Source organism: Macaca fascicularis, chromosome 2 (genome assembly GCF_037993035.2).
Source record: "Macaca fascicularis isolate 582-1 chromosome 2, T2T-MFA8v1.1".
NCBI lineage: Eukaryota > Metazoa > Chordata > Mammalia > Primates > Cercopithecidae > Macaca > Macaca fascicularis.
This window is the reverse complement of record NC_088376.1, coordinates 143,106,469-143,133,027: the sequence shown is the minus strand read 5'-3', so window position 1 is coordinate 143,133,027 and position 26,559 is coordinate 143,106,469. Positions and strand designations below refer to the sequence as shown.

The following is a 26,559-nucleotide window of genomic DNA, read 5'->3' as shown; positions in this document are numbered from 1 at the left end:
TTCTCTTGTTTTGATGTGCTGTTTGACTTTTTGCCTTGCCAACCCGGATTCAGCTGTCTTCAAAGTATCTTCAGCTATCATTTAAAAAATCAGCTTTCTTTTCTTTAGATAATTCTGCAACGTGAAGAATTAAAACAATATTGTCTAGTTGTGCTGTTGACTCTTGTGCAATCTTCAGGAAGCTAAATCATTTTCATGTGGCTGCTTAGGTTTCAGAGCAAGGTTCCCATAAGCATATGCTCTTTTTGGGGAATGATGATAATTCTGTCTGTTTTTCTTTCCTATTCCTCGTGATATGGAAAATATAAGCTGTACGGAGGATATAAATTACTAGGAGTCTATATGCCTTTAAAAATGCATCTCCTAGTCAAAAGATTTGTATTATTTTTGTTGAACAGTACAGCTTAGGAAAATAAACTATAAATCTATAAAACTGATATCTATCAAAATATTTTCTATGGGTTCTAATTTTTTCTTGTCCATCTGTTGCCACAAACTTACTAATGAGAAATAGCAATTATTATGAAAACACAAAAACCAAAGAGTGCTTCCTTCCAGTTTTGGAATAGGTTATATTATTTTGTATGTCTTCATCTGAGGATGTAAAATATCAGTGGAAACCTCAGTGACTCTGTGAAGTAGATAATTTTATATTGTTTTGCAGATAAAGATAATGACATATTAAGAGGTTAATTAAGTCCTGGAATCATATTGTCACACCCAAAGGTGGATTTTAAAGTTCAAATTCAAGGATCAGAAGTACAATTTGCCACCAAACCACTTCAATAGGAATTTCCAGATTCTGACACCAAGGCTACATTTGACGTGAGGATCTGAAGGTTGACTGGCCAAAATTTTTCTCCATCTCTCCTGTCTTCCCTCCATTTAATCAAATACATTGTAGAATGAAAAATAGGTTTTGTAGCTGTCTTGCTCTCCCAAAAGTTTCATCTGTAAAACAGAGATTATAATACTAATACTTATCTCAGAGAGTCATTTTGAGGAGGAAATAATAACAGGTAAAGAATTTATTATACACCCAGGAACTTAGTAAGTACTGGAGAGTCAGCTCTCCATATCCCCAAGTCTTCATCCAAGGACTCATCCAACCTCTAGTAGAAAATATTCAAAAAAATACAAATAAAAAACAATGCAATATAACCCTATTTACATTGTAATAGGTATTATAAGATTACTTATAATTTAGAGATGATTTAAAGTATATGGGAAGATGTGCATAGGTTATATGCAAACACTATGCCATTTTATAAAAGGAACTTTAACATCTTGGATTTTGATATCCATGAGGGGGTCCTGGAACCAATCCCCATGGATACTAAGAGATCACTAGAAATGTTAACTATTATTATCATGATGATCAGCAAATGAAAGAATGAAATGAAGGGCGTGTAAACCTCTTACCTGCTGCAGGTTAAAAGAATGCTTGCTGGCTGGTGGGTGTGGGGATGCACCCTTATAGTACCAGCTACTCAGGAGGCTAAGGTAGGAGAATTGCTTGAGCCCAGAAATGTGAGGCCGGACTGGACAACATAGTGAGAAAGTGTCTACTGTTGTTTTCAAAAGACTGGAAGGAAGAGAATACTCTTCCGTGGACATACAAACCTTGGAGCAGAAATTCTATCAATACTATTATTATTATCTGCCTACCTATTACCTAGCTAATATCTGTATATCAATTATCTATTATTATCTATTTTCTATCTGTTATTTATTATTATTGCCTATTACCCTATTATCCAAGAATAAAGTTTTTATCCTGTAATTGTCCCATTTACCCATGGCCAATTGACGAGGACCAAAGACTTTATCACAGGGACACCAGAAAAAACATTGAAGTGGTAGCCAGCAACCACTTAAGAAATTGCCAATATTTGATGTCATTTTAACTAAATAAGCAGCAATTTCATATGATTCAGCCTAGTAGACCTTGAATCCAGATACACCCAGGCAAAGGATTCAAAACCAAAGCAGACAGTCTATTTCTACCGTTTCTTCTCACTTACTTCGAAAACGTGAAACAACCATAGAGTAAAAAACAACAGAATAGGAAATATTAACCAGAGCTGTTGGAAGTTTAGAAAGTATTGATATAATTAATCCAATACAATTTCAGTTTGTTGCTTTTCCATTTTCAAAAACCATTTTAGATGTAGGAAATGACATTTTCTAAATATAAGTAAATATCACATTATTTTTAAAAAAAAAATTATAGCTAGCTATTTCTAGCATGAAAGCCCATTCTCTCTCTCTCTGTTTTTAAGACAGGGTCTCACTCTGTCACCCAGGCTGGAGTGCAGTGGCCCGATCATAGCCTGGGCTCAAGAGATCCTCCCACCTCAGAGTTCCAAGTAGCTGGAACCACAAGCCCGGGCCACCACATCTGGCTATTTTTTCTTTTTAATTTGTTGTAGAGACAGGATCTCACTAGGTTGCTCAGCCTGGTCCATTGTCTCTAAATGGGATACAGATATTTTAACAGTTTATCGTAGATCAGCTTTACTTTTACGGGACAAGGTTATTTTTAAATAAAATTCTCTACTGCTTTAGACTATATATTCTTGTTATGTGTTAAATATCTCTATTTTTGAAGAGAATTTTAACAAGATATTTTTATACCTTCCTTCTTGCTGTTTTCTGCTTCCTTAATTGGTCACCTAGCTAATGGAGCTTTCTATTTGAAACATTGCAGCTTCCCTGTCAAGGGGACGGAGTCAACATGCTGTAATTATAGCTGTCTTCGAGGGTTGGATTATTATTCCGTCGATCTGACGTTCATATAAACGGAGCAGCTACCCATTGTAGTGTATGTGCACTGTTCACCCAAACAGAGTAAACTCAGCCTGCTAACAACATGACATGCCCTCCAACACACAATTATATTTCACAGCAGTTCAGAGGTTTTCCAATGTAACATCTGTAATACAATTTTCCCTGCCAAAGTTTTACAAATCGCACATTCTGGCAAATGATCAACGATACCGAGTCAACACTATTATTCATAGCTGGATCTCCTCAGGAAAATGGTTGGAATATTAACCTGAAGTTTTCTGAAAAGCTCCCATGGTACCTTTGCTGAAGAGATGTTAAACCTAACAGCTCCTGATATGGAACCAGCGGTTTGAACTGTAACTCAGTTAGATAAGTTAATAGGGGAAGGCTATGATGTCATGATGCAGGAAATGACTAAATTTTTTTTTTTTTTTGAGATGGAGTCTCGCTCTGTCACCACGCTGGAGTGCAGTGGCACCATCTTGGCTCACTTCAACCTCCAACTCACTGGTTCAAGCGATTCTCCTGCCTCAACCTCCCAAGTAGCTGGGATTACAGGCATAGTGCCACCATGCCCAGCTAGTTTTCGTATTTACAGTAGAGATGGGGTTTCACCATGTTGGCCAGGATGGTCTTGATCTCCTGACCTTGTGATCTGCCCGCCTCCCAAAGTGCTGGGATTATAGGCGTGAGCCACCGCAAAATGACTGAACATTACTTTGCAGTATTCCTGGAGTTAGGGAGGCAATATGGATGGCATTGTGAGGGCACCGATGGTAACCCAGGTCAGTGAGACTTTAAAGGGACCATTACTTTCTCCTTCTTTCTAGAGCTTCAGGCATTAAAAATGTTAACTTGTGGCTGGGCATGGTGGCTCATGCCTGTAATACCAGAACTTTGGGAGGCCAAGGCAGGAGGATCACTTGAGCCTACAAGTTCAAGACAAAGCCTGGGCATCTTGATGAAACCCTGTCTCTACAAAAAATACAAAAATGATCCAGGAGTGGTGGCATGCACCCCTGTAGTCCCAGCTGAGAGGCGGGAAGATCCCTTGAGCCCAGAAAGTTGAGCTATGGTGAGCCATGGTGCTGCCACTGCACTCCAGCCTGGGTGACAGAGCCAGACCCTGTCTCAAATAATAAAATAAAATAAAATAAAGTATTAACTTGTTCAAGATCCTGTTTCACAGCAGTCATTGATGAGACAAATGAAACATTTTGGGACACCTTAAAAAAAATCCCATCAGTGTGGCAGAACTAGTTTTATTATCCCACTTCCTGAAAAGCCATGAGACCTCATCAGCCATGGAAGAATCTATGTAAAGCTGAAAGAATTTGGCCCTTTAATGATGCACAAAGACGTGTGCATGGATTTTGCAAGTTCCTACTTTCACCTTTATAAATGCTGGGTTCCATCCATGTTTTAATTGATTGGAGTTTTAAACAAAATAAATACAGATATCACAGTATGTAATTTCAGAGACTTTTTTAAGTACAAAAATGTACTTGGGCCCCAAAATGTGTTAGGGCTATGTGCTGCAATTGATCTTTCACAGTATGAGAAATCCAGGCCCCAGCTGACCTGGGAGTTAAGAATGATTTTTTTTACATTTTTAAAGGGTTGTAGAAAAGGAAGAAGAATCGGCAGAGACCATTTGTGGCTAGCAAAGCCTAAAATATTTCCTAATCGATCCTTTGCAAAAAAAGTTTGCCCACTCATGTAGTCAGCAGCTCCCCTACTGTGCACAGTCTGTGTGCCATCTCATCTAGTAAAGGTGAGTAAAACCATCCCTGCCCCTAAGCAATTTACAATCTGCATCTAAGGGGCAAGAGCCTAGTAAGCAAAAGGCGAAAGAAGATGGCGCCAGATAAGGGCTTCAAAGGAAGAGAGACCAGGCTTGGTGGGGAAATAGGGAGTGGCTTCTTAGCAGGTTTTCTTTAGATGAACTTTGAAGATAAAAAGAGATTTTGATGAATAAGAGTGGGTGAGATGGAGAGGGGTCAGCACTATGTCCTGGAACCAGTGAGGGATTCCATTTCAGAAGCACCTGGGGAGGCTAGAGAGTAGATTCCAAGACTGGAAAGCGAGGAGAGGGTCCTAGGCTGGAGGCCATCATGAGGAGTGTATACAGAGGGAGAGGAGAGATTCCCGCACTTAGAGGCCAAAAGGACAACAGTTTGCATTTTACTTTGGTGTTGGAAAGAACCGTAGTCTCATATGGTTACCTGGAAGTGTTTTATGATAATCAGTGAAAAATGAGGAAAACAGTCTCTCTCAGGCTGAGCACCTAGGAAATGAGTGGCTCTTGGCTGTAAGCCAATGAACAACATTAATATATGCAGTTACCAAGTCACCATTAACACATAAAGCACTGCAGGGTTTCCATCTATTCATCAGAATTCTTGAAAGTCCTATTTTAAGGCAGTTCAAACAGAGGCGAGGCAGCTGAACTTGGTGAGGCTGCCAGGAACACTGAGTTCTGCCTCTGAATTTGCCCCTGACTCAGTGCCTGACCTTCGGCAAGAACTCAACGTCTCACTATCTCAGTTTCCTCAGCCATAAAATGGGGATAACAGACCTTAGCCACCTCATAGGAGTGTCATAAATGTCTACAAAAACCTTTCAAGGTAAGTGCTCCTGGAAACGGACAAGATGGGGAGGGTTCTTTTTCAATCATCTAGGGGGGAAAATGAGGTTATCAAAATTAAAATAGGAGACTACTTTGTACAACAGAAATGATTGTGGACGAATGATGCAAAGCCTACAGGTGAGTAAAGGTACCCATAGTCTACTAGTCAAAATCTGTCTGCTCAACCTTCTGGGCTCAAGGGATCTTCCCACCTCTCAGCTGGGACTACAGGGGTGCATGCCACCACTCCTGGATAATTTTTGTACTTTTTGTAGAGACAGGGTTTCACCATGGTGCCCAGGCTTTGCCTTGAACTCCTAAGCTCAAGTGATCCTCCTGCCTTGGCCTCCCAAAAAATCTCTGTCAAAATTCTAAATTAACGTCAGGACATCTTCTTTGTTATTTAAGGATGGAAGAGAATATTCAAAATCAGACAGGACCACCTTAGAGAATGTGGTCTCACATATCTGTTCTATCTGCATTTTCAAAGCTTGGAATATTCTGCTCAATTCTCCTGGGTATTATTCAGTTATAAAGGTGCAGAGGGAAGCATCTCTCCTTCTGTGCTTTCTTTACTCTGTAGATTTTCCTAATCTGTCCTAGAGAGGGACTGTGGCAGGGTCTGCAGACACAAGGGCTGCCTTGTAGCCAGCCATCTTTGTGTCACCTGTGCCATTGGCCATTGGTGGCCGAGGAAGACACTAAAGTCTCTCAAGAAAGCTGAAGACCCAACCCCGAGATGTGGCCACACTGCACCTGGAGAAGACAATTGGGCTAGAAGACAAGTTCTGCTCTGCTCTGGAAAGTGTGAGTGGTAAAATATTTCTTAGGATCCTACTGAGAACACTTGCCATTGTAACCTTCTCTTTCTCTCTCTCCTTTTCTTTCTTAAATAAATTTTTACCTTACAGTTGTCCAGAGAGGAAAGATAGGCCAAAATAGTTCAATATGTTGTCTTACTGGGAGGACAACAACTTAAGCCACAAAGCCCTGAGTTTGACCCCAGAACTCTGTGGCTACTGATGACTCATCTTGAAAATTATCAGATTGAATCTTCTCTACTGGTTTGATAACAACTGATGAGTGGAAAAAGAACATCAATCAGATGCGCATGCTTAATAAGCAGCCTCCTTATCCCCCTCTGCAAATTTGTTCTTTGGATCATCTACACTTCCCTGTATGTTGAAGAAGATATGCTATCCATGCAATCCTTGTGGAGTGCTTGATTAAAAAGTGGATAAACGGTCTTCAGGCCCTTGAAGTCTGGTGACTGTGTGAAGAGGGGAATGAGGCAGAAGTAGCAGTCAGTGGTGGCTGAAGTAGGAGAAAGTACTTGCTAAAGAAATCTTGATTTTTCTGTGGCTTTTCTGTGCAATTGGGTGGCTAAGTAGGAAAGCCATTGGAACTTCACTATATCAATTCTGCTTTTCTTGTTTTTTGGAACTCTAAGTCACCAAGGCTCCCTGCCACCCTATCCATCTATAACTTTTCATCACTTTTTCCTCAAAGTAAGAAGTGTGTCCCAGAAAATGTGCCTTTGTGACTCAGCAACATTTCAAATCCATCTGAGCCTTCCCAGCGTTCCAAAAGAAATACTGATTTGAATTCAGCTGCTTAAAAAACCATTCTCTAAGCAGACAGCTTGAAACTTCCTTACAGCAATAGTTTAGGCTCTGGAGGGGAAATCGGTTTGTTTTCAATTGTTTTAATTTTTCAGTTAATTCATTCACTACCTGATTATATATGATCTTTTGAGCCCAATACTCTGCTAAATTAACCTTGACTTTCTCTCTCTCTCTCTCTTTCTCTCTTTCTCTCTTTCTTTTTAAGAGAACCTTGCTCTGCCGCCCAGGCTGGAATGCAGTGGCACAATCTCGGCTCACTGCAAACTCTGCCTCCAAAGTTCAAGCAATTCTCCTGCCTCAGCCTTCCGAGTAGCTGGAATTACAGGCACCCGCCACCATGCCCGGTTAATTTTTGTATTTTTAGTTAAGATGAAGTTTCACCCTCTTGGTCAAGCTGGTCTCGAACTCCTGACCTCAACCTTGGCCTCTCAAAGTGCTGAGATTACAAGCATGAGCCACCATGCCTGGCCTTACCTCAATTTTTTTTTTTGAGACAGAGTCTCACTCTGTTGCTCAGGCTGGAGTGTAGTGGCTCAATCTTGGCTCACTGCAACCTCCATCTCCCGAGTTCAAGAGATTCTCCTGCCTCAGCCTCCCAAGTGGCTGGGACTACAGGTGTGGGCCACCACGCCTAGCTAATTTTTTGTATTTTTACTAGAGAGGGGTTTCACCATGTTGGGCAGGCTGGTCTTGAACTCCTGACCTCAGGTGATCCACCCACCTCGGCATCCCAAAATGCTGGGATTACAGGCGTGAGCCACCACGCCCGGCCCTACCTTTGATTTTTAAGTCAAGAGGGAACAAGTCCACATTTCTATTCAGTTAAACTATATACCTTTGGACATCGAATCACTTTTAGAACCACAGTAAAAAACATGTATGAATGACCCACAATTTCACTCCAACAGGAAGGTGTGTATATGTGCACAAAAACATTAAATTGTTCACATCAGCGCTATTCATAATAGTCAAAAACTGGAAACAACTCAAACATCCATCAACCGTAGAATAGATAAATAAATCATGATATAGTCATACCATGGAACATGACAGTGAGAATAAATGCTACACACAACAGATATGAATTTCACAAACAGAATGCTGAGCAACAGAAGCCAGACACAGAAGGATATACATTTATGAATCCATTTGTATGAAGTTCATAAACAGACAAAATTAGTCAGTGGAGATCATTCTCATAGAAGTCTGAAGAGTGGTTGTCTTTAGGGAGGGGAATGTAGTGACTGAAGTGGGTATAAGGGGTTTCTGGGGTTTGGTGATATCACACAAGCATATTCACGCCGAAAATTCATTGAGCTGTGCAGTAATGATTTTTCAAACTTTTATATATGTATGATATGCTTCAATAAAGCTTTGCTTAAAAACATGCATAGTCATTGCTATGGTGTGAATGTTTGTGTCCCCCCATTCACCAAATTCATATGTTGAAATCCTAACCCCCAAGGTGATGACATTAGGAGTTGAGGCATTTGGCGATGATTAGGTAATGAAAGTGGAGCGCTCATGAATGGGATTCATGCCCTTATGAAAGAGGCCAGGGGAGCTGGTTCACCCCTTCCGTCATGTGAGGACACAGTGAAAAGATGGCCATTTATGAACCGGTAAATGGGTTCTCACCAGAGACAGAATCTGCCAGCACCTCGATCTTGGACAGCTCAGCCTCCAGCAGAGTAAGAAAATTAAATTCTATGTATAAGCCACACAGTTTATGGCATTTTACTATAGCAGCCCAAATGGACTAAGAGAGTCATTATCATCAGGTATAGTTTAGTGTTACCACTCATCATCAGAATGAAAGTGATCAAATATTGTGTGAATGTTTATAAGGTGCAAATGACAGGAGACCCAACTCAAAATGATCGAAGGGATTGGAAAACTTTTCCTTTAAAGGAATAAATAGTAAACATTGTAGTTTCTGCAGGCCATGTGGCCCCTTGTCTTTACTACTCTGTGTTGTTGCATGAAAGCACCCATAAACAATGTGTAAACAAATGAACATGCCAGGGTTCCAATAAAACTTTACCTTTAAAAACAAGCGGTGAGCAGGATTTGTAGTTTGCTGACCTCTAGTTTAAACAATCACTGAATTTATTACACAAGTAACAAGAAGTTCCAGGCAATGTAAGCTTCAGGGTTAGTTGATTCAGCAGCTTCACATCTCAATCCAGGAGCTCAATTCATTCCATCTGCTTGCTCAACTTTGTGCAGGCTGTGTCCCCAGTCTTGGTCCCTCCCGGTCATAAGATGACCATAGTCCTCCACACATGTCTTCATACAACAGTGTCCAAAGGCCACAAATGTCTCTTTCCTGTGTCCCCTTTCTAGGACCATGGAAAGCTTTCTCTCTCTCTTTCTTTCTTTCTTTCTCTTTCTTTCTTTCTTTCTTTCTTTCTTTCTTTCTTTCTTTCTTTCTTTCTTTCTTTCTTTCTTTCTCTCTTTCTTTCTTTCTTTCTTTCTCTTTCTTTCTCTTTCTTTCTTTCTTTCTTTCTTTCTTTCTCCTTCCTTCCTTCTTTCTCTCTCTCTCTCTTTCTTTCTTCTTTCTTTCTTTCTCCTTCCTTCTTTCTCTCTCTCTTTCTTTCTTCTTTCTTCTTTCTTTCTTTTTCTTTCTTTCTTTCCTTCTTTCTTTCTCTCTCTCTTTCCCTTTCTCTCTCTCTCTCTCTCTCTCCCTCTCTCTCTTTCTTTCTTTCACAGTCTCATTCTGTCACCCAGGCTGGAGTGCAGTGGCGTGATCTTGGCTCACTACAACCTCCACCTTCTGGGTTCAAGCAATTCTCCCACCTCAGCCTCCAAGTAAGTAGCTGGGATTACAGGCACCCGCCACCACACTCAGTTAATTTTTGTATTTTTAGTAGAGACGGGGTTTCACCATGTTGGTCAGGCTGGTCTCAAACTCCTGTCCTCAGGCGATTGGCCCACCTGCAGCCTTCCAAAGTGTTGGGATTACAGGCGTGAGCCACCGCGCCCAGCAGGGAAAGCTTTTTTAGATGCCTCCTAAAAGACTTGATTCACTTTCTAAGACTGAGAAAGCAGGTGAGGTGTGTGTAAGTGGTTGTTTTTAGGCAGGCAACCCACATCATGATCTGCATTAGTTTCCTATTGCTATGTAACAAATTGCCACATAGTTCGCAGCTTAAAACAACATACAAACTACCTCCCGGTTTCTGTGGCTCGTCCAAGCAGGGCTTGAGGTTCTCCACGCAGGGTCTCACAAGGCTACAATCAACATGTCACGAGGCTTTTCTTCTGGGGCGTGGAATCCTCTTTCAAGCCTATGTAGTTGTTGGCAGAATCCAGTTCCTTGCAGCTGTGGGAAGGAGGTCCCTGTTTTCTTGCTGGATGTCAGCTGGAGGTCACTCTTGGCTCCTAGAAGCCACTGACAGTTCCGTGCCCACCACACGCCCCTCACCACGAGACACCTCAGTTATTTAAGCCCAGCTGGAGAATGGCTCTATCCAATTTGCTAAGAGCATCTCACATAATGTAATCTAATTGAAAGAGTGAAATGGATTATATTCACAGGTCCTGACTCCAGTCAAGGGAGGGGGGATTAAACAGCGCACATGAGCACCCCAGGAGACCCAACTCAAAATGGTTTAAGCCAGAGGCTGCAAACTTCCTACAAAGGGATGGATAGTACAGATTGTAAGTCTTTCAGGTCATCCAGCTTTTCCTCTCAACTACTCTGTGTTGTAGCACAAAAGCAGACATAGCTAATACATAAAAGCAAATGAACACGGCTGTGTTCTTTTTTTAAATCATTTTTATTTTTTGAGACAGAGTCTTGCCTAGGCTGGAGCACAGTGGCACAATCTCAGCTCACTGCAACCTCCATCTTCTGAGTTCAAGCTATTTGCCTGCCTCAGCCTCCTGAGTAGCTGGGACTACAGGTGTGGGCCACCACACCTGGCTAATTTTTGTATTTTTACTGGAGACAGGGTTTTGCCATGTTGGCCAGGCTGGTCTTGAACTCCTGACCTCAAGGGATCTTCCCACCTCAGCCTCCCAAAGTGGTGGATTACAGGCGTGAGCCACCGCGCACAGCAACATGACTGTGTTCTAATAAAACTCAAGTGAACTTGGAGGCCATCTCAGAATTCTGCCTACTGATAGCTCTCATCTGAAAAATTAAATCGGATAATCTAACAGTAGAACATTCCACACTTAGAAGATGAAATATGCTGTATTTGGCATGCTTCTTGCTTAGAGGATAGACATTTAAAACACAGTTCCTTAAAACACGAAGTTTTTTTTGTTTTGTTTTGCTTTAACATTTATTTTAGGTTCAGGGGTACATGTGATGGTTTGTTACATAGGTAAACTCATGTCCCTGGGGTTTGTTGTACAGATTATTTCATCACCCAGGAATTAAGCCCAGTACCCAATAGCTATCTTTTCTAATCCTGTCCCTCCTCCCACCCTCCACCATTGAGTAGACCCCAGTGTCTGTTGTTTCCTTCTTTGTGTTCATAGGTTCTCATCATTTAGCTCCCACTTTTAAATGAGTACATGTGGTATTTAGTTTTTTGTTTCTGCATTAGTTTGCTGAGGATAATAGCCTCCACCTCCATCCACATTCCCGCAAAAGACATGGTCTCGTTCTTTTTTATGGCTGTGCAGTATTCCATAGTGTGTATGTACCACATTTCTTTATCCAGTCTGTCATTGATGGGCATTTAGGTTGACTTTGCTATTGGGAACGTAAAAAATGTTTTTGTTAGTGTGAAGAGTGCTGCAATGAACATTCACGTGCATGTGTCTTTATGGTAGAATGATTTATATTTCTCTGAATATATACTCAGCAATGGGATTGCTGGGTTGAATGGCAGTTCTGCTTTTAGCTTTTTGAGGAATTGCCATACTGCTTTCCACAATGGTTGAACTAATTTATACTCCCATGAACAGTGTATAAGCATTCCCTTTTCTCTGCAACTTCACCAGCCTGTTATTTTTTTACTTTTTAATAATTGCCATTCTGACTGGGTGTGAGATGGTATCTCATTGTAGTTTTGATTTGCATTTCTCTAGTGATCAGTGATATTGAGCTTTTTTCATGTGCTGTTTGGCCACATGGATATCTTCTTTTGAAAAATGTCTGTTAATGTTCTTTGCCCACTTTTAATGGGGCTCATAAACACAAAGTTAATGTGAAAGTCCTGAAGAATCCATTTTTTAGTTTCGTTCTTGTTGCCCAGGCTGGAGTGCAATGGCGCAGCCTCAGCTCACTGCCTCCCGGGTTCAAAGGATTCTCCTGCCTCAGTCTCCCAAGTGGCTGGTATTACAGGCATGCGCCCCCATGCCCCGATAATTTTGTATTTTTAGTAGAGACGGGGTTTCACCATGTTGGTTAGGCTGGTCTCGAACCCCTGACCTCAGGCGATACACCCTCCTCGGTCTTCCAAAGTGCTGGGATTACAGGCATGAGCCACTGCGCCCAGCCTGGATTCTGGCTTTTACGCTATGCTTCAAAGCATACTCCAAGATTATATTTAAAGATTATCTGATGGCTTATTCTAGTGCTCTCATGATTTTATTTCCCCTTTGCCCTTCTAAAAATGTTAATTCATCTGGAATTTATCATGGTGAAACATGTAAGGCTTGGATACAACTTTCATTTTTTTCCCCAGAGGGCTACTCAGTTGCTCTGACATCATTTATTGAACAGACCATCTTTTTCCATTGGTAAGTGGTGGCATTTTATCATATACTAAATTTCTTTTTGTATTTGAGTCAATTTCTGGACTTTGCATTTATAATTCATTGAGTTGCCTTGTCTATTCATATACCATACCGTTTTACTTGTTAGAGTTTTATACTATATTTTAATATCTGATACAACTAAGAAACACTTGTTTTTTATTTTCAGGATTTCTGAATATTCTTGCTCCTTTATTTTTCCATATTATAACGAGCTTGTATAGTTTTTACAAGTTCTTTTTTAAAATTGAGTGTTTTGCATTATAGATTGGGAATAATTGACATCTTTATATAGTTAAGTCTTTTTATCTAAAAATACATACATCCTTCCATTTGTTCAAGTTTTCTTCTGTGATCCTCAGTGGCATTTTAAAGTCTTTTCATACAGCTCTTGTTCACTTCTTAAGCCTAGGAATTTAATCTTTTTGTTCTAATATAAATAGGGCCCTTCTATTTTTAACCCAATGTTGTTTCAGCAATTCTTAAAAGCCAAAAAAACACATTTATTCTACCTTCATAAATGAACTCTCATAAATATATAAGTAGCAACAGGACTTGCAAGTTAATTCTGTCCTAAATATTTCATTGGTAGGAAGAAGACAAAAACCTTTCCCAAATTCATACAAGTAAAATGATATTAGGAATACATTAAAATGTCTCTTCTTAAGATTGTTTTTTTGTTTGTTTGTTTGTTTGTAGAGACAGGGAGTCTGGTCATGTTGCTCAGGCTGCTCTCAAACACCTGTCCTCAAGCAATTTCCCCACCTTGTCCTCCCAACGTGCTGGGATTACAGGTGTGAGCCACTGCACCTAGCCTTACGATTGGTTCATGACTGACTTTTGAATCTTAAAATAGGATCCATATAATTTTCTCATTCTTACAAGTCACTCACTGTTCATATTTTGCCTATTTTGCGTACACATATTGTTTCTCAGGGTGCTCTATTAACTGTTTACCTTTCCCTAGGGGAAGGCTGGTAGCTTAGCTGTTCTGATTCTGTTTCACCTATATCTTAGGACACAAATGTTTCTAGGAAGTAGAGCTCCCAAATCAAGCAGAAGAGGCAGCTGATGCCTCCCCTTCTTCCCCACCTGCAGTTCCCATCGTCATAACCTGGCAAAGCAGTCATAGCCTGGGAAAGCAGTACTTACAGAGGAAATTAAAGCTCTACTCAGAACTGAGAACATTTCCAAGGTCAGCTACAAAGAAGAAAAGTGGAAGCCCTTTTAGAAGACTCCCAGATTTGTAACCCGGGAGGATGCAGGATACAGGAGTGAGTTGTTCTGGGAGGGGAGCCTGGAGCTGGGAGAATACTGGTCTGTGTAGCCCTACGATGGAACAGCCTCATGAAATGAGTTTTCCTTCAGTGAGTGGCCATGTTGGAGGCTTGCATCTCATTCTTGGACCCGAGTTACTTGGATCTGACTTTGGAAGAACAATTGATAGGGCGGGGAGGGATTAGAGGCTATAATCTCCTTTTCCTAACACCCCAAAGCCCCCTTGCAGGCAAAAATTCTACTTGTAACACTTTCTTGGCTTAATTGGTAGCATCTATATTTATTGAAAGGCAATCAAGAGGCCTTCTGCATAACAATACAGTATTATTAATAATAATAAGTAGAAAGGCCAATGTATGTGTAGAACCAAGCCCTGTACTCATCCTTTACCTGGATTCCCTTTTTTTTTTTTTTTTAATTTTTAATTTTTTTTTTTTCTTGAGACAAAGTCTCAGGCTGCCCAAGCGAGAGTGCAGTGGTGTGAGCTTGGCCCACTGCAGCCTCCACCTCCCGGGTTCAAGTGATTCTCCTGCCTCAGCTTCCTGACAAGCTGGGATTACAGGCACCCACCACCACACCCAGCTAATTTTTGTATTTTTAGTAGAGACAGAGTTTCACCACCAGGCTGGTCTCAAACTCCTGACCTCAAGTGATCTGCTCGCCTTGGCCTCCCAAAGTGCTGGAATTAACAGGCGTTGGCCACCACACCTGGCCGGATTCCTTTATTTTAATCCTCACAGCAGCCCTATAAATTTAGTAGTACAATCATTTCAAATGGATAGATGAGGACACTCAGGTTTAGGGAAATTTAATAACCCGTTCATGGTCACATAGCAAAAGGCAGAGTCAGGATTTGAAAACAAGCGCCTGACTCTGATGGTCGTGCTTTTTACCACCACTCTTGTGAACATTCATGGTAAACCTAGATATTTTGAAATAAGGGTGAGCAAAGGGCTTAAAGTTGTTTTTATCTATTACATACTCTGTCCTATCATTTTACATATTAATATATTTGGTTTAAAATGTATGTTTTACTTATATTGACAGAGCTCATGTCTATGAGAGATATTGTAAACTCCATTCACAGGTATTTAATGCTTTTGCCTTTAAGTGAGTGATGTACTCATGTAGACACTGAAATATAAACAACCAATCAACTAGAATGTTTACTCTTCAGTGCTCCGAAGATTATTCTACTTGTGACTATAATTCTGTACTCAGTTTATAACATTCTTGCAGAGATGTCAGGATGTGTGTGTGCGTGTGTGTTTATTATGAATAATATTATTTCCTTGTGGGTGTGAATTTCATCCTCTCTGTGATTCCTGTGCCCTAACCATATTGCTAGGCAACACCAAGCAACACGCATCCCACATTTTCCTAATTCCTTTTGATGTTTCACAAATGGACCTTTGCTTTTATCTGCAAGCAGAATAACACCAGTGGGTTTAGGATTTTGGCTTTTTAAGTAATCAGGTGTCCGGTGAGATCAAAGCTAAGTGACCATAACTATCAGAAACTGGCAGAAAAAAGGAAGAGCTGGCATGAAGCAAATGCACATATTTGTTTTAAGACTTTGGCTGATGATTCGTTAGTGAAGTCTAATGTGATTTCTGCCATTCTGACTTTGTAGATGACATCAAGGACAGTGAGTAGGTGGGCTTCCTTCCAAGGACTTAAAGTCCTCCTAGGGCTTGGAGGGTAATTGCATATGAAATACTCTTTCTGACACTAGAAATGTCGCACACATAACATTTTCCAGATGAAAATCAGATGCCCATCTCCTCTGTCAAAACAGAAACCAATATTTTCAGGTCAAGATCCAGAATCTGGAAGGTGTAATGCACAGACATCACATCACAAGCTAAAGTGCATTTATAGTTGTCCTGCCTTCTATGTGTAGGGAAAGGTCAGAGAGAGGCCTCAGTGGGCATGGAGAATGCCAGAACTGGGCCTACAGTGGACAAGGGCTCAGCACTTCATCACCACAAAAAAGATCATTTGGTTTTCCCCCATCCACTCAAGCCAAGCCACAGAGAACCACAGGAAGCAAGACTGACGAGTTTCCACACTGCTGACTGACAGTATTTGAGAAGTTGTGCTGCCCAAGTCAGAAAGCCCCATGATGGCACTCTAACACTCAACCTGTGAAAGTAAATATATTATAATACCTTACTCGCAGGCTTGGGGAAGAGAACATTTTGCCAGATGGGAGATGAAACAGAAATGGGGCCACTGATAAGAAATGCACTTGTGGGAAAATATGATTGTATTAGTTATCGATGGCTGTGTGACAAGTCTCCTGCACCCCACCCCACCCCACAAAAAAAACCCTGTTGTCAGTTTAAAATAATATTAAGCATTTACTACTTCACTCAGTTTCAACAGACCAGAAATGGAGGAGTGATGCAGCTTGGTGGTTCTGTCTCAGGATCTCTTATGAGGTTGCAGTCCAGATGTCAGCCATGGCTGCAGACATCTGAAGACTTGCCTGGGATTGGAGGAGCCATTTTCAACAGGGTTTACTCATGTAACTGGCAAGTCAGTGCTGGTGATTGGCAGGAGGACTCAGCTGCTCACCATGTGGCCCCCAAGCATCCTGGTAACATGGCAGCTGGTTTCCCCAGAGCAGACAAGCCAAGAGAGAGCAAGGGAGAAGCCACAATATCTTTGACAGCCTAGTGTTGGAAGCCACGCTCCATCATTCCCACAATATCCTATGGGTTCTACAGGTGAGCCCTACTCAGTGTGGGAGGAAACTACCTAAAGGCATGAATACCAGGAGGGGAGAATCACCAAGGGCTCTCTTGAAGGCCGGTTACAATAATGATGGAAACATTTCTGTGCATTCATCACTGAGAAGAAATTCATGTATTGGTTGGGTGATGGATGGCACTCTGTCACGGGTCTCAATGCAAGCTGCAAGCCAGTGCCTGCATTGGAATCATCTGGGGCCACTTTTTAAAGCACTGGTTTCCCTGCGCCCTACCCGGGATATTCTGATTAAGTCAAAGATGATGCCCTGGTTTGGGAATGACTGGATTAGATGATCTCTAAGGTCAAGTCCAACCTTAACAGTCTTCCTCAGACTTACATGATCATAGGTATCACCCAGAGAATTTATTAAAAATACAGATTTTTTAGGCCCCACCTCCAGCTTCATGAATCAGAACATCCAGGGATGGGCCTCAAAATCTGTGTATTTATTTATTTGTTTATTTAAGAGACAGAGTCTTGCCAGACTGGAGTGCAGTTACTGCAGCCTTGAATTCCTGGGCCCAGGTGATCCTGCCATCCTACCTTCCTAAATAACTGGGATTACAGGCATGTGTCACCACACCTGGCTCATTTTCAAAATTTTGTGGTTGTTGAGACGGAGTCTTGCTATGTTGCTCAAGCTGGTCTTGAACACTTGGACTCAAGTGATCCTCTCACCTTGGCCTCCCAAAGCACTGGGATTACGGGCATGAGCCACTGTGCCCAGCCTGTGATTTTGTTTAATTTTTAAATTTTTTGACCAGGTCATACATTTAAAATGATGGGAAATTCCAAAAGATATAAAAGAGTGTCATTATAAAGTCTCTTTCCCAACTTTGTTCTCTCAGTATCCCAATTCACGTACCTGGAGGTGCTCAATGTTGTTGGTTTCTTGTGTATTCTTATGAATAAATAAGACATATAAAGAATCACCTAGGGCTCTCTTGAAGGCCGGCTGCAATACTGATGGAAACATTTCTGTGCACACAACACTGAGAAGAAATTCACCTATCGGTTGGGTGATGGATGGCACTCTGTCACGGGTCTCAATTTCTTGTGTATTTTTTTTTTAACTCAAGGCAAATCAAAAGGGTATGCAGTGAAAAACAAGTTTATTCCTGGTTCTGATCACCAGTTTTTTCCTTCAGATTCACTTTTACCAGTTTCCTGTGTGTCTCTTTAAGAGACAGGACGCTGTTAGTCTGTCAAGCAACTCAGGTGATTCTTATAATCTGGGGTTTGGGACACCCCAGTTCTGTAACGTAAGTTATAATAGAAGCTGAAACAGCTGGAAAACCTCACCTGGTTACACATGAGCTGCACGAAATGCATTAGATTCTATCTGGATGTCTTAGTTACATTTGTTCATGTAATCATTATTTACCAAATAATGATTATTTACCAGGCCAAGTCATTATTTGCCAGGCCAAGGCAACCATGAGCAATGAACCCAGCTCACGGGAGCTTGCTGTCTAACACAGAAAACAGCTATCTCCATCTGTAGAGGTGCGTACAGGGCGCTGCGGAAGCTCCTTGGCACCAGAAGTGAGTGGACGCTTCTGGAAGGAAGGGATTTCCACAGAGGTAAAAATGGTGAGGAGGTGGGGCTCATTGGGCAAATGGAGATGACGACATTCCCGGCAGAGAGAAAAGGACAAATACAAAGTTCCCAGGTTTTGATCCGGTACGCTGCTCTCAGGCAACCAAAAAGTAGAGCGTTTTGGTGTTTGTGCACAGAAGAGGCTCAAGATAAAACGAGGTAAACTGAGGTCAAAGTAAGATAAGGAAAAAACACGATGGCTCTGAATATCAGATATTAAGTTTGGGAATGCTATGATCAGCGTGGGGCGGGGGGGGGGGGGGAACTGATGTGGGTGTAAAAAAAAAAGGACTAGAAGGGGGCTGGGCATGGTGGCTCATGCCTGTAGTCCCAGAACTTTGGAAGGCCAAGGTGGGAGGTTCACTTGAGCTCAGGAGTTCAAAACCAGCCTGGACAACATGGCAAGACCTCGTCTCTACTAAAAATACAAAAATTAGCGAGGCATTGTGGCGCACGCATGTAGTTCCAGCTACTCGGGAGGCGGGAGGATCCCTGGAGCCCTGGAGGCTGAGGCTGAAGTGACCAGTGTTTGCTGCACTGCACTCCAGGTTGGGTGACAGAGTGGGACCCTGTCTCAAAAAAAAAAAAAAAAAAAAAAAAAAAAAAGACTAGAAGGAAGTGGTAACAACTTGGAGGTGGGAAGATAATTTAGGAAGTTGTTATCAAAATCCAAGAAAGAGACCAGAATAGCCTGGATTAGGTGGCCATTGTAGGGATGCACAGAACTGGAAACACTTTGAAGTTATTAAAGAGGTAAATTCACCTGGACTTGGTGATTGATTGAAAAGGGCTGCAACTGGGACATTCCCAAATTTCCAGCATGGGCAACCAGCTGCGTTTCAATAGGGAATACCTGCGAGAAAGTGCTCGGGGAGGAGGCACGTGGGAGGGTGAAGGGTAAGTCTAACATTCTGAGTTTGAGGAAGAGAAAATACGTGGGTAAATTAAAGTTTAGAGTCCAATAGAAAAATAAGAGCCTGTTTGTGACGGCCCACGGCAGGACAGGCATCTTCTAATTTCTCTTTAAACCTTAATTAGTTTTCATCTCTGCCCCCCATCCCCACACTCTCTTGCCCACCATAAAGCAGATTGGCACTGACAGTCTCTTTAACCTTCTCCACGGGTTGCAGTGGAAGGGATGAACGAAGGTCCTGCCCTCCAAGCAGCTGCATTCACAAAATTCCGAATCTGGCCAATAGTGTATTTGGTTCTGTAAAAAGATTTTTTTTTTTTCCCCTGAGGCAGGGTCTCACGATAGTGCCCAGGTTGCTCAAAGATAGTATTCCCAAGATGGTTATAAACAGTTTCATGTTTCCCAGAATCAAAAACCGGACTCTAAATTCACTTTCTTTATTGCTTTAGTCTAGGTACTGATGAGACCTCTTTATTATTACACTGGCAACTGACTGCACTGCGGATATGTTTGGAATAAGGTAAGCCTGCAGCCACGGTTTTTATGGCTTTTGGAGTTTTGGCCAGAATGAACAGAGCTTAAGCAAATTAGATATTTGAAAATACCTTTGTTTTGTTCCATGAGCACCCGCCAGAGGCCTTTTAAATTGTGATGGTGACTCACAAAATAAGATCTTTGCTATTGTGCAGAGAAATCTGAAGAATTTTATCCATTCTTTCGTTCTTGCTAAATGGTGCATTGTATGCTATCTGTGTGGTTTGGGTCTAGGACAGATTTCTCTCTGAACTTCACAGCATGGGTGGAAGAGAGTAATTTGGCCTTTCGTTTTCTCTGGCAGCCGGTGCCAGTCCATTTATATGGTATGTTCACAGGAGAGCTGACAAGTGTTGAGAGGTTTTATTTGATATGCATTTTTTTTTAAAGTAGAAAAAAATCCGTAAAAATAGGTACTTGTTAGCTAGTTTTCCTAGTTAGTCTTCAGATCATAACCAAATGTTTCATTAAGGAGTTCCACCTCAAATAGACGAGCTACATTGACTTATCTGGGCTGTGTTTAATATTCACAGTGTAACCATTCATGGCATGGGCAGTTTTTAATGATAGAAATGCAAACCCACATTATTTTTCTGTGTAACTTGTAAAAGCCGTGCCTTCTAAAATGGTGCTGCTTATGCTAATTTGTTATAGTTAGTGAATTGCAGGCAGCTCTGTGAATTTACTTTTCTTGGCAGTTCTAGAATATCCTGCCATAACACATACTGAAAAACTGTTTGACGGGTTATGAAAATCTGGATGTACTAAAGGTACATCTTGTGCAAACCATAAAATAAATACATGATTACATTTTTAAAAATCTGTTATCAGGTTAAGGAAGTTGTCATTATAACAACCCAAGGAGAATTAAACAGTTTTGAATGGATGATATACTTTTTCCATTTGTACATACTGTAAATGCTTTTAGTATCCAACCCTCGCTCTATTTTGCTGGTCTTTATGAAAAGACTGCCTACTGGAGGTAAACTGTATTTCATATAGGTCATATAGAACCTATCTTGGAAGTGGATAACACCTCATTGCAAAGGTTAATTAATATTCTCAGTAAAGCATAAAAATTGTCAGAATTATTTGATACAAAATATATTTTGAAATTTTTATTATTTTTAGTGAAGCCAGCAATGTTCTATTACTTCAAGGATGTTGATTATGGGGTCTGTCAATATTAGTGTTGCCAGTGATGTGTGATTGCTTAATTCATGATAAATGAATTAAGTATGTAATTTGGTTCTATACTGTGTTAGCTATATACCAAACCAACTCCTTTGAAACGGTCTCTAATCTCAAGGAGCTTGTAATTTTAATAGATGTTAAGAAGACAAAGACAATTCATTTGTTCAACAAATATACTGCATAGTGAGAATTTACTATGTACAGGACAATTCATTACATTTCTTGGGGCATGGGGACTATAACTACGGTGAATAGGAGAGATTTGGTTCCTGTCCTTGAATTCTACCAGAAGACAAACATGAAACAACAAATAACACAATTACTTAATAATTATGTGAAGTGTTCCAAAAGACATCTACAGGGTGGACTGAGGATGTATAATGAAGTGAAAGAACAAACTTTTTAAAAGGGAACTCCTGAAGGTTAAATTGTGTTTGCGATGAACTGGAATAAAACGTTAATCATGTCAAAGAAAAAAAGATTTCTTGTTAAATACAAAGTAAATGAAGAGTCGAAAGATCGCTAAAAGAAATGTGGTGTTGTTTGGTGAGAATCTTATTGTTTGGTCAGGAAAATATCCTTGCATGCACTGAAGACAACATCTTACCACTTGAAGGAATGATTTTTCATCCTAGGATAAAAGTAGGATTTTATATTCCACTTTAAGAGGAAAAATAGATAAGAAATGCAGATGGCCAATTAACTTCTTTAGTAGAACTTCATGCACGTGATAAAGAACAAAACTTTAACAAAAAAACTTTAACACGTTTATATGCTCATAAAAACTTCAAATTGATTAAAATTCTTCAGTGACAAGGTTAGGGTCCTTGATCAGTGAATGTTCTCACATATTTCTAAGCAACATAGAAGGGTTATATTTGAGTAGAAGTATAAAGACAGAATTATACAAAGAAAGCCTAAATTGAGTAAGAAGTGTCAAGAATATGATTAATTTTTGTAACCTACTCTTTCAGTAATGAATTTCAACCAAACCTAATTAATCTTACATTTCTAGCACAACATATGATTTTAGAGAATATGTCATTAAAGAGATACATAATCAGAAGTAAAGTAAATATCATCTAGGCTTAGATTAGGGAATAATATTGGTTTTGATTTAATTTTGAACAGGTAATATGCATATTATTGAAAATTTAAAAATTGTTTCACAACCCTGTTCCCCATCTACCTAGTTCCCAACCACCCTAGACACACACAGCTGCACACCTGACGTTCTTTTCTTTTTTCTTTTTCTTTTCTTGAGGTAGGGTCTCACTCTGCTGCCCAGGCTGGAGTGCAGTAGCAGTATCACGGCTCACTGCAGCCTCAACCTCCCAGGCTCAAGTGATCCTTCCACCTCAGCCTACTGAGTAGCTGGAACTACAGGTGTGCACCACCACGTGCAGCTAATTTTTATTTATTTATTTTTAAGGGACGAGGTCTTATTGTGTTGCCTAGGCTGATCTCAAACTCCTGGGCTCAAACCATCCTCCCCCAGGGTTGGCCTCTCTAAGTGCTGGGGTTATAGGTGTGAGCCACCAGGCCCTGATGTTGTTATGTGTACATGTAAGCATAGTTTTTTAGCACATACCAACAAATCTTTTTTTCTCAGGTAGTATTGGGTTGATACAAATCTTAATACAGTGTTTCTTGTCTCTTTTTATGCAAAAGGTAGCATACTGCAGACACTGTTGTGCCGTTGCTTCCTCCCCACCCACTTAATATTATTTATTTCTTGGAGATCTTTCTAAATCAGTACGTGGACCCTTTCCCTTTCTCCTTATTTACAACTATACAGTATTCCACTATATGGAGCTACTATAATTTATTTAACTAGTCTCCAACTGATGAATATTTGTGTTGTTTCCAATAAACATTTCTGTAGTGAATAATCTTATGTAGGGTCATTTCACAAATATATCCGTGGAAGTAGAATTGCTAGCCAAAGGAATAATTAGTAATTTTTGTAGATATTGCCAAAATGCCCTACATAAAGTTGATAGTAATTTAATGCATTTAACAGTAATACATAACAATATTTTCCATTTGATGTCATCAAACTTCTTTTGTGTGTGTGTGAACAAATGAAGAAAAATGGTATCTCATTTTTCCCATTGTTTTTCTCTCATGCGATTTTCTATTGGGTTCTTTGTGTTTTTCTTCTCAACTTAAGCTCTTTTGTATTAGGAAGATAAGACCTTTATTAGTAGTATGAATTACAAATATTTTTATCTCATCTTATTTGTCTTTGACTTGCTTAAGGTGACTTTTGCCACAGAAATTTTGTTTTTATACACCTGAATTTACCAATATTTTCTTTTATGGCTTTTGGATTTGACTCATAATTTAAAAGGTCTACCATATTCAAGGTCATTAAGAAAGTATCCTGTTTTTCCCCTAGATCTTGGGTAGGTTTTGGTGTTTACCTTTACATTTTTTATTCATTTGAAATTTGGCCTGGTATAAGATAGGCTTAACCCTAGAATGCTGCCTAGGTAGCTCAGTATCAAATATTGAACTATCCCTGTTTTCATTCCACACTGATTTATAATGCAATTTTTATCCCACATGTATTTGGATCTATTTCTGAACTTTCTTTTTTTTTTTTAACATACATATTTTTACATGTTCCAACTCTTAGAAATGTTCCATTCTGTTTCTGTTTTTAGGCTCCTTTTAGGTACCTGCCGTGCTTAATTTTTTATTTTAAACATGGTTTTTCCTGTTAACAAAGTTTGCATTAGTTGCTTCCTTGAGCAACACCTTTAGAAATTTAAATGTGTTTGAAATGATGTGAAAATATTATTCATATCAGAGCTAATTCTGCAAAAGCTGAAATCTTGTGGGGAAAAAAAAATCTATTTCAAGCGAAATCCCCTAAATCCCAGGGAACCTCCGTATACTCAGACCAGAAATATTTTTTGATTCTACATAATGTATTTTAAAGGGATAAATGGATCAACTGGGCAGAGAGTTGGAAGAAGGTGTTTTAGCTCTGCTTCTCAATCTCCCAGTGTGATCGCCGGGACACTTCACCGTAGGTTGCATTTATTATAGGGCAGTTTTGTCACTTAAAAAAATATTTTTAATTGGAAACAGCAAGCTGGTTATATAATTGTAATTGCAGGATTATAATGAAAATATCAGGCCTGCAGGTTTTACATAATCACATGCAAAGTCATGTGCGAGAGTGGAAAAAGGGAAGAACAGAGATATGTCTGATTATTTACTCTCTGTGGGGTGTACACAGATTATTTCTGGTGCAATTTAATCTGGAAGATTATATAGCTGAGAATAAGAGATCAAATAGATATCCTTGAGACACCAGAATCTCATGAGTCAGTTGCAAACATCAGGCATGTAGCCTGCACTTGATACTGGATAACTTGCTCATGTTTTATTCCTGAGTTTCCTTAAGCAATGTCTGTTCGAAAAGCTTGAAGTTAGTATTCGTTTAAACAGGGAAGCACTGGAACTAGCTGGCATTCTGTAAATGAAATCAATGTAACGGGAACTTTGAATCGTTTTTTCCTTGATTATTTTGCTAGGTTGTCACTATAAATGGCCAAATCCTAAATCAACTCTTTCACCCTTCCCAAGGAGGTCATCAACACTAGCATTTTACAGTGTTTAATGAATTATTTTCCAAACATACATTAAGTTTGCTGTAAACAAGGGTATTTATAAGAATATCATGACTATTTGACATTTAGGTAAGAGTTATGTAGTACTCTAGAAAAAAGAGAAAGCAATTTTAGTACTATCAGAATCTGGAGCAGAACTTAGTCTTGGGTGGAGCTTACATATGAAATTGAAATTAAAAAAGAAATCCAAGTTACTCTCCAAGTTTTGGACAGGGTATTTTTATTCTTCAGAATATCGATCCTGAAATTAGAGTGAATACATCAAAAGTGCGTGTTTAATTTCTTCAGTGGAAACATAAACTCATCCCTTGGGGAAAAATATTACTAACTGTACATTGAATAGTTTTTGCCCATAAATAGCAACATGTATAAATGCAAATGCATGAAGTCAAAATTAATTTTAAATACTTCCTCAGTAAATGTATAGGTCTTTATTAATAATCTAAAAGAAGGAAAAAAGGCATTACTGAGAAAATCTCCAATTTTTTTTAAAGTTTATTAATTGTGAGCATTGAGTTACTTTCTTGTATGACGTGATTGACCCATATGTGAATTTTTTCTAAGAATAAGGAAATGGGTGAATCAAAATTGGGACTAGAAGGTTGGATGATTTAAATGCTATGCTTATTTAAATGTTCTATTCTCTCAAAATAGTACATCTTTGGGCTTGCTTGCACAATAGTGAAACAACCTACTTGAGGTAACTCACAATAATCCCAATACTTTGGGAGGCCGAGGTGAGAAGATGACTGGATCCCAGGAGTTTGAGACCAGCCTGGGCAATATAGCAAGACCCCATTTCTCCCCCCACCTCCCCCCCCCCCAAAAATCATTGGACTAAGGTGGAAGGAGACAGAGCAGCTGTAAAGTTGCTAGTATGAGGGACAAGAATTAATGTAATGGTGGGCAGCAGGTGATAATTCTGTGGCAAAGCAACAAAAGCAGGGATTACAATTTATTTCCATCAACGCCTAGTTTGGCTTTCATTGTTTGCTGATTTTGTTGCCTGGGCAGCATGAATCTCTCTGATTCCCTTTTAGTGGTTCTTCATGAAGCCTACATGTGAGAAATGAAAACTGAAAATACATTTTTTAAAAGGGAAAATAAAACTGGTATAAAATCAAATTACTCTGGCTCATGTATAATAAAATACAATTACATTAATCCTTTTCTAAGTATTTCATTCTAGGGTTTGTGGATTTTTTTTTGTAATTAATGAATTTACTAAGCACTTTCTATACTTAAGGGAATGACTTTGTCTCTATTTTTTAGGCAAATTATTTTGTGTGGGTGACAAAATGTATGTTCCCTTGCATGTAATATTTAAGTGTGTATTAAATGTCTAATATGACTCAGGTCACAAAATTTCAGACACAACGACAACATGAACTGTCAGCTCAGGAAAGTTTGTTTGTTTGTGTTTGAGATGGAGTCTTACTCTGTCGCCCAGGGTGGAGTGTGATGGCATGATCTCAGTTCACTGCAACCTCCGCCTCCCGGGTTCAAGCAATTCTCCTGCCTCAGCCTCCCAGGTAGCTGGGATTATAGGTGCCCACCACCACTCCTGGCTAATTTTTATATTTTTAGTAGAGACGAGGTTTCACCATGTTGGCCAGGCTGGTCTCGAACTCCTGACCTCAGGTGATGTGCCTGCCTTGACCTCCCAAAGTGCTGGGATTACAGGTGTGAGCCACCGTGCCTGGCCAAGAAAGTTTTTCTGAAAGAGACTAGTCAGTTTTTTTCTCTCCTTCTACATATTGCCTATATTTTTCCAGGAATCAGAGAATTGGATTGTTGATGCTTAGATAGGGATAAAGGACAGGACTTACAGGATTCAGGAATTTTTTACTTAATCTCGGATGACTACTTAACATGTCACT

At 39.9% G+C, this 26,559-nt stretch overlaps 2 long non-coding RNA genes across 2 annotated transcripts in view; both read left to right on the top strand.

The window, feature by feature from the left end:
• Nucleotides 1-6,002: 6,002 nt before the first annotated feature.
• Nucleotides 6,003-8,429, top strand: LOC135969371 (uncharacterized). Its single transcript, XR_010584573.2, has 2 exons — nt 6,003-6,226; nt 7,250-8,429. It is a non-coding gene; the product is annotated as an uncharacterized lncRNA (long non-coding RNA).
• Nucleotides 8,430-18,472: 10,043 nt separating this feature from the next.
• The window catches only part of LOC102121980 (uncharacterized), a 141,516-nt gene continuing 133,429 nt past the window's right edge, over nt 18,473-26,559 (top strand). Inside the window, exons 1-2 of the long non-coding RNA XR_010584571.1 lie at nt 18,473-18,553; nt 19,757-19,827. This is a non-coding gene — a long non-coding RNA (uncharacterized lncRNA). The remainder of the gene's footprint in view (nt 18,554-19,756; nt 19,828-26,559) is intronic.